The sequence below is a fragment of the Dromiciops gliroides genome, chromosome 3 (genome assembly GCF_019393635.1).
Source record: "Dromiciops gliroides isolate mDroGli1 chromosome 3, mDroGli1.pri, whole genome shotgun sequence".
NCBI lineage: Eukaryota > Metazoa > Chordata > Mammalia > Microbiotheria > Microbiotheriidae > Dromiciops > Dromiciops gliroides.
This window is the reverse complement of record NC_057863.1, coordinates 547,735,312-547,745,151: the sequence shown is the minus strand read 5'-3', so window position 1 is coordinate 547,745,151 and position 9,840 is coordinate 547,735,312.

The window sequence follows — 9,840 nt, the reverse complement described above, 5'->3', positions numbered from 1 at the left end:
TGGCAAAGATACTGAAGTGCTTTGCCATTTGTTTCTCCAGCTTATATTACAGATGAGGAACTGAGGCAAAGAGAGTTAAGTGACTTGCCCAGGGTCACACAGACAGGTTTGAACTTAGGTCTTTCTGACTCCAAGGTTGGACGTCTATTCACTATGCCACCTTGCTGACCAGTCTTTGAGCTACAGGAGCTTAAAATCTTAGAATCCAAGCCTACGTTCTTAGAATTATAGAATCTCACAATCATATGATCTTAGAAACATGAATCTCAGAATCACAATATCCTAGACTCCTACAGTAATACCAACTGAGAAACCTACAGTATTGAAATGACAGAATCTTGGAATTCTATAATCCTACATTCTTAGAATGATCAAATCTTACAACCCTATGATTTTAGAAAGCTACATCTCAGAATGGCACAATTTGATAACCCTAAAGTACTACCAGCTTAGAAAACTACAGTCTTAGAAGGATAGAATCTTAGAATTCTCCGTCCTTAGAATTTTGAAATCTTAGGATCCTAGAATCTCAGAACCATAGACTTTTTTTTTTTTTTTTGAGGGGCAGTGGGGGTTAAGTGACTTGCCCAGGGTCACACAGCTAGTAAGTGTCAAGTGTCAGAGGCCGGATTTGAACTCAGGTACTCCTGACTCCAGGGCCCGTGCTCTATCCACTGCGCCACCTAGCTGCCCCACCATAGACTTTTACAGATGAGGAAACTCGAGTCCCTAAAGAGTCAGTTTCTCGAGATGAGAAAATGTATTGTGGGTTGGAAAACCTAGATTTGTTTCTAACATCAGATACATCAAGTACTGGCTCTATGACCTTGGGCAATTCAAATAAACTTTTTTTTTCTGGGTTTCAGTTAATTCTTCTATAAAAACTTGGATAAGATACATGCCCTAAATCATCGTATGTGGCTACAGAAGTAAGCCATTTCAAGATGGCTGACATAATGCCCCTGGAGACCAGATGTGTCGGGAATATGATGCCCAGGATCATACCTCCTCTGTAAGTTCAGTTTAACGTATATGTGTGTAAGTGCAAGTGTATGTGTATGTGTTGTGTATGTATGTATGTATGTGTGTGTGTGTGTGTGTGTGTACACACATATTTACCTATTATATGAAGAGCTCTATATCAGGTGAGGGGAGATGGTTTGGTAGGAGGGGGTACAAAGATGAAAAATAACATAGTCCTGGCCTTCAGGGAGTTTCTCTGGCTTCCTCTGAAACTTAGCTCAAACCCCACCTTCTGCAGGAGACCCTTCTAGGTCCCCCCTAGCTGCTGCTGCCTTACCTTTTCATATTACTTTTCATCTATGCTATATATACCTTGTTATTAACACGTCATCTCTACAATTACAATGTGAGCTCAGGGGGCAGCTAGGTGGTGCAGTGGATAAAGCACCAGCCCTGGATTCAGGAGAACCTGAGTTCAAATCTGGCCTCAGACACTTGACACTTACTAGCTGTGTATCCCTGGGCAAGTCACGTAACCCTCATTGCCCTGGGGAAAAAAAAGAAAAAGAAAAAGAAAAAAAAAGAATGTGAGCTCACTGAGGGCAGGGACTGTTTTTCCCCTTTTCTTAACACAGTGTCTGGTACATAGTGAGCACTTACTAAATGCTTGTTGACTGGCTGATTGATTCATGGGGAATATGTGTGTGTATACAGATAAGTAAGATGCAAGAGAGGGTATGGTGTGGGGGGAGGAGAAGGAGAGATTCAGGCACTTAGGAGAAGGAAGTAGAGAAGACTCTCAGTTTGGGGAGATGGGGAAAGAAGTCAGGGAAGACTTCATGGAAGCCAAGGATTCCAAGAAGCTGCCCTGAGGAAGGAGCCCATTCCTGCCCTGAGTGAATGGACGGAGGGAGGCAAGAGGGCAAGAGGAAGTCAGGGAAGGGTGAGGAGTCCTGTTTATCTGGAAGGGGAGTAATGAACAATAATATTAGCTTGGAGCTGCATTAAGAAGGGCCTTGGGGTGGGGGCAGCTAGGTGGCGAAGTGGATAGAGCACCGGCCCTGGAGTCAGGAGGACCTGAGTTCAAATCTGGCCTCAGACACTTAACACTTACTAGCTGTGTGACCCTGGGCAAGTCACTTAACCCCAATTGCCTCACTAAAAATAAAGTGATTTATAAAAAAAAAAAAAAAAGAAGGGCCTTGGGGGCTAGGCTGAGTAGTCTCTAGGTTATCCCATAGAGTCTACATAGATAGATGATAGATAAATAATAGATAAATAGGTAGGTAGATAATAGATAGATAGATAGGTGGATGGATGAATAGATAGATGAATAGATGGATGGATGGATAGATAGATGGATGGATGATTAGATAGATGGATGGATGGATAGATGGATGGATAGATAGATAGATGGATGAACGAATAGATAGATAGATAGATGGATGAATGAATAGATAGATGGATGGATGGATGGATAGATAGATAGATAGATAGATAGATAGATAGATAGATAGATAGATAGATAGATAGATAGACAGATAGATGGATGAATGAATAGATAGATGGATGGATGGATGGATGGATAGATAGATAGATAGATAGATAGATAGATAGATAGATAGATAGATAGATAGATAGATAGCATGGACCCATTAAAATTATTTGAGGAGAGGAGTGACGTGGTCAGACCCATGCATAACAGAGGATGTTAGTTAGCACTAGAAGGGATCGTAAGGATTATTGAGTCTGACCTCTTCCTTTTACAAAGGAGAAAATGGAGGCCCAGGGAAGGGAGAAGGATTTGCTCAAGGACACCACAGTGAGCCAGCAGCAGAACTAGGCCTAAAACAAAGGTTTCCCGCTTCCCAAAGGAACCCAAAGGAATAAAACCATCACGGTGGAATTTCAGTTGTGAGTCAGGTGGCAAAGGTGATTTGGGGGAGGACATAACTATTAATGATTTGGCGGGGTGGGGGTGAGGGCAGAAACTGCCCTTGATACTTTCTTGTATCCCTCAGTTTTGAATGCAATACTCAGAAGGTTAGATTTCTGGAACACCTTACAGTTAAAAAGCACTTTCATGATAACCCTATGAGGTATGGTAGTGGGGAAAAAAGAAAAACCAAAACGCTGAGTCCAGAGCAGACTTCAAATCATGGGTCTGCTACTTCACTACCCATGTGACCTTAGGAAAGCCACCTTCCTTCTCTCAGGTACCCCCTCCGTAATATAAAAAGGTGCTGTAATTCACTGGAGAGCTGAGGTCCTTTCTAGCTCTAAATCGTCTGAACTCGCTGACAGGTGATGTGGGGGATATCTCTGTTTACAGATGAAGATGCTGAGGCCCAATAGGTGTCAGAGCTATCCAAGTCTTCTCTGGACCAGAGGACTTTCCATTTCATTACAGCTACTACTGAACTTGGACCAAGCGGGATTCCCTACCTGTTTTGTGTACCTGTAATTGGTCTTCAGCGTAGCTCCTAGCTCTTGGGTGGTGCCGTGGAAGGCAGGGAGCCCTATGGATCATTACAGGGAGATCCAAAGGCTATCTGAGGTCCGCGTTCCCTTCTTCAGACTTACTTCAGGCCTCACTGCCTGGAAACACTTAGCGCTTTGTGGAGAGTCTCCGAGGAAGGGCCTCCTTGCTCCACTGGTGCGAAAAAACTCCCCCCTCACACGCACATACTCTCGCCAGGAGGATCCCCAAGTGGGCCTTTTGTGGTGTGACCAGGGGCTGGGGTTCTGCCCCATTTCCAGGCTGGTCGGGTGGGGAGCATAGGCCCGCCTTTGTGCTCTACTCGGAGGCCGGGATGAGGGACTCCCTTCCCATCACCGCTTGCCCCATTCCATGTCTCTCTGAGCCCCAGTGAGGGAAATGTTGGGTCACGTCAGCAAGGTTCTTTCCCGGACACTCCAGCTGCATGATTGGCTATTTTTCTTTCGGCGGACTCGGATTATTGAGTTCAGGAAATGAGCCCCTCGGGACAGCCAGACACGCGTAAGTGCCTGTTACTCATCGCAGGCCTGAGTTTCGGGCCTGACTTTTTGCTTTCAGAGGTCTTTGGAACACAAGGCCTAGACTGAGATTGAGCCTCTTGGAGAAGTGGTTACAGATAGGGAAACTGAGATCTCAAGAAGGGATGTTACGCATCCATGTGCACTGCTACTAAATGACAGAGCCCTGGCTTAGAACTCACTATTTTTGACTTTCAATTCAATACTATTAGTAGTAATAGTTATTAGAACAGCTCAAGAGTACAGGGGAATAATAAACAAATGAATGAAAAGGCATTTATTAAGTGCTTACTATGTGCCAAGTACTGGACCAAGTGCTGGCTATATAAATAGAAAAAGTGAGACAGTCTCTACTCACAGAGAGCTCACATGCTAATTTGGTGGGACACGTAAAAGAACGTTGAGCTTCAGGAGAGGTTTGAAGGAACTAGAAGTCCCAAAGTTTCAGCAGTGGGTGAATGGCTCATCCCAGAGGTCCTTACATTACATAAGCAGGTCAGATGAAAGTATTGGGGGACTTCAGGGTGTAGAAAAAGGGCATATAGTACTAAGGCCTGAAGGAACTTAGAAGGTAGTGGCAGGGCCCATGGTCAGGGTCCCCCACTGAATTGGAAGGATGGAGTTGTTGACTCCTATCTTATCCAGTCCTTGTCAACAGCTAAGCAGTCTGGGCACCAAGGAGGGAGGAGGACATTCCCAATGATGCTGGGCTTCTTGCCATCCAGCTATCCCAGATGAGTTCTGGACTCAGAGTTAGAAGACCTAGTTACAAGTCTTGGATCCTACATTTACCAACAAAGTGATTTTAAGACTCCTCTGTAAACTAGGGCTGATATCAACGTCATAGATTTAGAGGTGAAAAGAACCTAAGTGGTCATCTCATCCAACCCTCTCATCTTACAGACGATGAAACTGAAGCCTGGAAAATGCAAGTGACAAAGGAAAGTCCTGAAGGTAGGATTCAAATCTAGTTCCACTGACTTCCAATCTAAGATTCTTGGCACTGTAACACACTGCTTCCTATATTAATACTTAGTAAGAGCCCAATTTTTATTTCTAGGACACTTTCTTCACAATAACTCAGTGAGTAAGTGGGAAGTGTTGTTATCCTCACTCTGTGGGTAAGGAAATTAAGCCCCAAAGAAGGAAGTTAAATGACTTTCCCAAGGTCATTTAGCTTCAGGGCTGGCATTTAACAGAGGGTGAGGTCTCATGTCTCCAAATCTAATGCACTTCCCACTACACTGTATTGTCTGCATCATGGACTCCATCTGAAAAGATGTCAGCTCAGCCTTTCCTAGCTGCAGAGCAGCCACATGGGGGGAGGGCTCCCCGGCCCACCTCCTTCTCCCTACCTTTGCCATCACTAGACTGGCTTCAGAGCCCTCGACTCAGAGTACAACGCACTGTATGAAGGCACTGCTTACCCTTCCGTGCTACAACAAATCATCTGAGAAAGATGACTAAGCTATTTGACCCGGAGACCCCCTTCCTGGCTCTATACCAGATAGGGGTCAATTTAAAAAAAAACCTAAGCAGAGGTCTTATACACAAAAATATTCATAACAGCGCTTTTCATGAAAGTAAAAACAGTCCCCACGGATCAAAGTAATGACTGAATGAATTGTAGCATGTGGATATCATAGAATATCAGTATATTAGAAGATGCAATAAATATGAGGAATTCAGATGTACCTGGGGTCCCCAGGGACCAATAAAGGAAAGGGCTCTTGAGACTCACAGAGATCTGGATCCATCCTGGGGGCACCCCCCACCCGGGCCGGCTTCTCTCACTCTCTGACTCGTGCTCTCATCGCAGATCAGACTCCAGGGAAATGTCCAAAATAAAGCTTCAGCTGAGCTCACGTCTAGAGGTAGATTTCAGATCTCACAGCTCATCTTTCTGATTTTTCACACCCTGTCTTCCTTCTCTTGCCTCACTCTTGCCAAATCTATTCTTAATCTTCACTGTGACCTCCAGTCTCTCAGTCTCTCCTGGTTCTTCCTTCCCTGATGATTTCTGCTTTGGTCTTCCTTCCCTCCCATCACAGAACCTGATGAAGTCAAATTTATGATTGAACCCCTCTCCCCCGGGTCCTATCGGTCCTATCGTCAGTCATTCTTTGCCAGACTCCTTCCCTGGGTTTATTCTCACCATCCACCTTCTTCACTCTTACTTAGGACGGAGCTTAGCACACAGTAAGCACTTACTAAATGCTTTTTAAAAAATGCATTCATTAATCACATTCTATTGGATGCTGCTGGAGAAAGTTGCACAACTGTACAAAAGGATTCCCCTACTCATTTCTGTTCTCCAGCTCATGCTAGATAACACTGGGACATCCTACGGCAAAGCAATCTTTCTAATTTCCCTACGTAAAACATGGCTCATGATGTCAGCTTTGAGCTCTTATATTCTAATCATCTGGTTTACTCTTCAGGGCCCCTCAATAACAATAATCTACCCAGTGTTCTAGCCCCTGAAAACATCTGAATTTTGGTTCATGTCTCTGTAAAGGTTCTGCTCTCCTCTGCAAGCAATAAATAAGGTTCACAAACTTTTTTTTTTTTTTAGTGAGGCAATTGGGGTTAAATGACTTGCCCAGGGTCACACAGCTAGTGAGTGTTAAGTGTCTGAGGCCGGATTTGAACTCAGGTACTCCTGACTCCAGGGCTGGTGCTCTATCCACTGCGCCATCTAGCTGCCCCCAGTTCACAAACATTTAATAAAGAACAGATTTATTAAGAGACAGAAATAACACATACAGGGGCAGCTAGGAGGCATAGTGGATAAAGTACCGGCCCTGGATTCAGGAGGACCTGAGTTCAAATCCAGCCTCAAACACTTGATACTTACTAGCTGTGTGACCCTGGGCAAGTCACTTAACCCTTATTGCCCTTCAAAAAAAAAAAAAAAGAAACTGTTTTCCTTGCACTCCTCTTCCCCAGGGGTTTCAGAATTATTTACCCAAAGTCCCAGTCAAGTCAGTGGTCTTGATGAAGGGAGCATCTCCCTATACCACTCATCTTTTTTTCTGGTGTAGACATTTGTACTCACACTGATGTTTTAGCTTCTGTTGCTGCAGGATAAGAAGTTGTTGCAGCTGCCCTGACTCTCTGGTCTGACATCTCTGAAGTCCACTCAATTTCAGTAGGATGTCTCCCTCCCCTGGTCAGGTTAATTGACTGGTTCCTGTTCTAGCGAATTGACAAAATGATCCGCTTGCTTCATGCCTACTGACATTGCTTAGCACCTCAGAATTCTGATAGCACAGTCAGCTTCAGCAGGCTCCTCTAACTCTCCTTGGTAGAAAAAATGTCTCTGCCCATTGATTTTTCTCCAAGGTGAACAGGAGAGGGCAGGCAAAAAGTGGTTAGTAGGGGCAGCTAGGTGGCGCAGTGAATAGAGCACCAGCCCTGGATTCAGGAGGACCTGAGTTCAAATGTGACCTCAGACACTTATCACTTACTAGCTGTGTGACCCTGGGCAAGTCACTTAACCCCAACTGCCCTGCAAAAAAAAAAAAAAGTGGTTAGTAACTAAAGAGTATACAACAATCCCCATATGAGAGGGCAGGCCAGAACCGGCTCAGATTGGCTCTTCAGATGATTGTTAAATTTTCAGCAGGAGTAATTTACACTTCAGAAATGGCAAATGTTATTAAACAAGGGCTTGTTTTATTCATCGTCTAGACTTAAGAAATCGATGGAGAAGATGTTAATAATGGAGATTAAACTTAAAAGTGGGTCCTGAATACATTTTATTTTCCCTGAAGTTGTTCAATATTTGCCCACATAGCCCTGACTTGTAGGAAACTTTGGATGTAGGGGTCACATATTGGGGATGTATACATTAAACTTTTATTAAATGAGATACTATATGTAAAGCACTTTGCTAACCATATGTTGTTTAGGACCCCATTTGGGTTTTTCTTGGCAAGGATACTGAAGTGGTTTGCCAGTTTCTTCTCCAGATCATTTTACAGATGAGGAAACTGAGGCAATCAGGGTTAAATGACTTGCCCCTGGGTCACAGGACTAGTAAGGGTCTGAGGCTGGATTTGAACTCAGGTCTTCCTGGTTCCAGGCCTAGCGCTCTAACCGCTATGCCACCTTACTGCCCAAAGTGTTATGTGAATGTTAGCAATTGTTATCACTACATGCATTCCATTATTAGTTGCCCCAGTTCCCCAAAGGCAGTGATTGGGCATGTCATAGATTTAGAGTTAGAACCCCACCCCCCAGTTTTAGAAAGGAGGAACCTGAGTCCCAGAGAAGTTGTGATTTGCTCCAGGTCACTCAGGATGGAAAAGGGCAGAGCAGGGATTCAGATCCCAAGGTTATGACTCTAAAGTCCCATCCTCTTTCCACTATTTCACACCATGTGGTGCTACTCTAGTGGGCATAGTTGGCTGACATGAGGGCTGTCATTTGCCTACCCTTGGGGACATCAGACTCCAGTCTGGTTGTTGGGCAGATAATCCAGGCACTTCTGCTGTGCTCCAGTGCCATTTCTGACTTCTCCGTTTCCCCATGGACAACCCAGGCCAAATGGGACTGTCCCAAGCTCTTAAGGGATCAGGCTCTGCAGATAGCTTCTATCCTTTTGGATAGAAAGCTAGATTGATGGGCAGAAAAGGAGTGGGCTTTGAATTCAACTTCTACTCCCTCCACCTCAGGCTGGCACCATCTTGGTATCTTCTTCTATTTCAGCTTCCTCTTCATCCATTTTAAAATCTAAATCTAAATCTTCATGTACGAACTATTTTCCTGCACCCATTTACCCATCTGTATCTATGAGATGGGTGCTCCATGGGGCCCAAGTCCTTGATACTCCATCACTTCTGACCTCTTGGTTGCCAGGGATTCCAATGAACTCGCTCATGGGCAACATGGGATTGTGATGCATGTCTTTTGCAAGAATCTATAATTCTCCCGATCTATTTTGAAGATTGGTGGACTACTCAATTTTCCCACTTCTTAGTTAGAAGGGCTTCTTCACGTCCCTCTTATTTCATGTCCACTTTCAATCTGACTTCCAATTCTATCTCTTGACTGAAATGACTCTAAGATTGTCAGTCATCTTTTAGCTAGCTGCTAAATGCAGGGGACTTTTCTCAATTTTCACTCCACTTGATTTCTCTGCAACTTTGGACACTGACCATCTTTTCCCTCATTACAGATATTCCCTCCTCCCTTTTCTGCTTTGAAACTACTATCTCCTGGTTCCCCATTCTCTTCCTACTCCTTTGGTCTCTTTGATTGGATCAGGACTCAGTCACCACCCCTTAAGTGTAGATATCCCCAAAGCATCCACCTGACTCCTCTTCTTTTCTCTCTCTGTATGCCCCTGGTGATCTCATTAGCTCACGTGGATTCAAGAATCGTCTCTATGTTGATGACTTGTAGATCTATTTATGATACTTTTTTGAAGGTTGATCTGTTATCACCAACTGATTGTTGGACAGCTCCATCTGGACGTCCCATTGTCATCTCATACTCAATATGTCCAAAATAAAATTCACATTCCCCTCTCAACTACCTATCTCTCCCCCAACCTTCCTTATTTTTGTGGAGAATACTACCATCTTTCCAGTTACTCATATTTTCAGCCTTGATTCCTCCTTCTCCATAATTCTCAACATCCAATCATTTGTCAAGTCTTGTTGATTCTACCTCTGTAACATCCCTCTCATCAGTACCCTCCTCCCAACTCACATTATCACCACTCCAGATCAATCTACCGCCATCTCTTGTCCACACTGGTACAATAATCTTCTATTAGATCTTTTTACTTTCAGTCTCTCTTCCTTACAATCTATCCTCCACATGACTGCCTAAATAATCTTACTAAGGCAG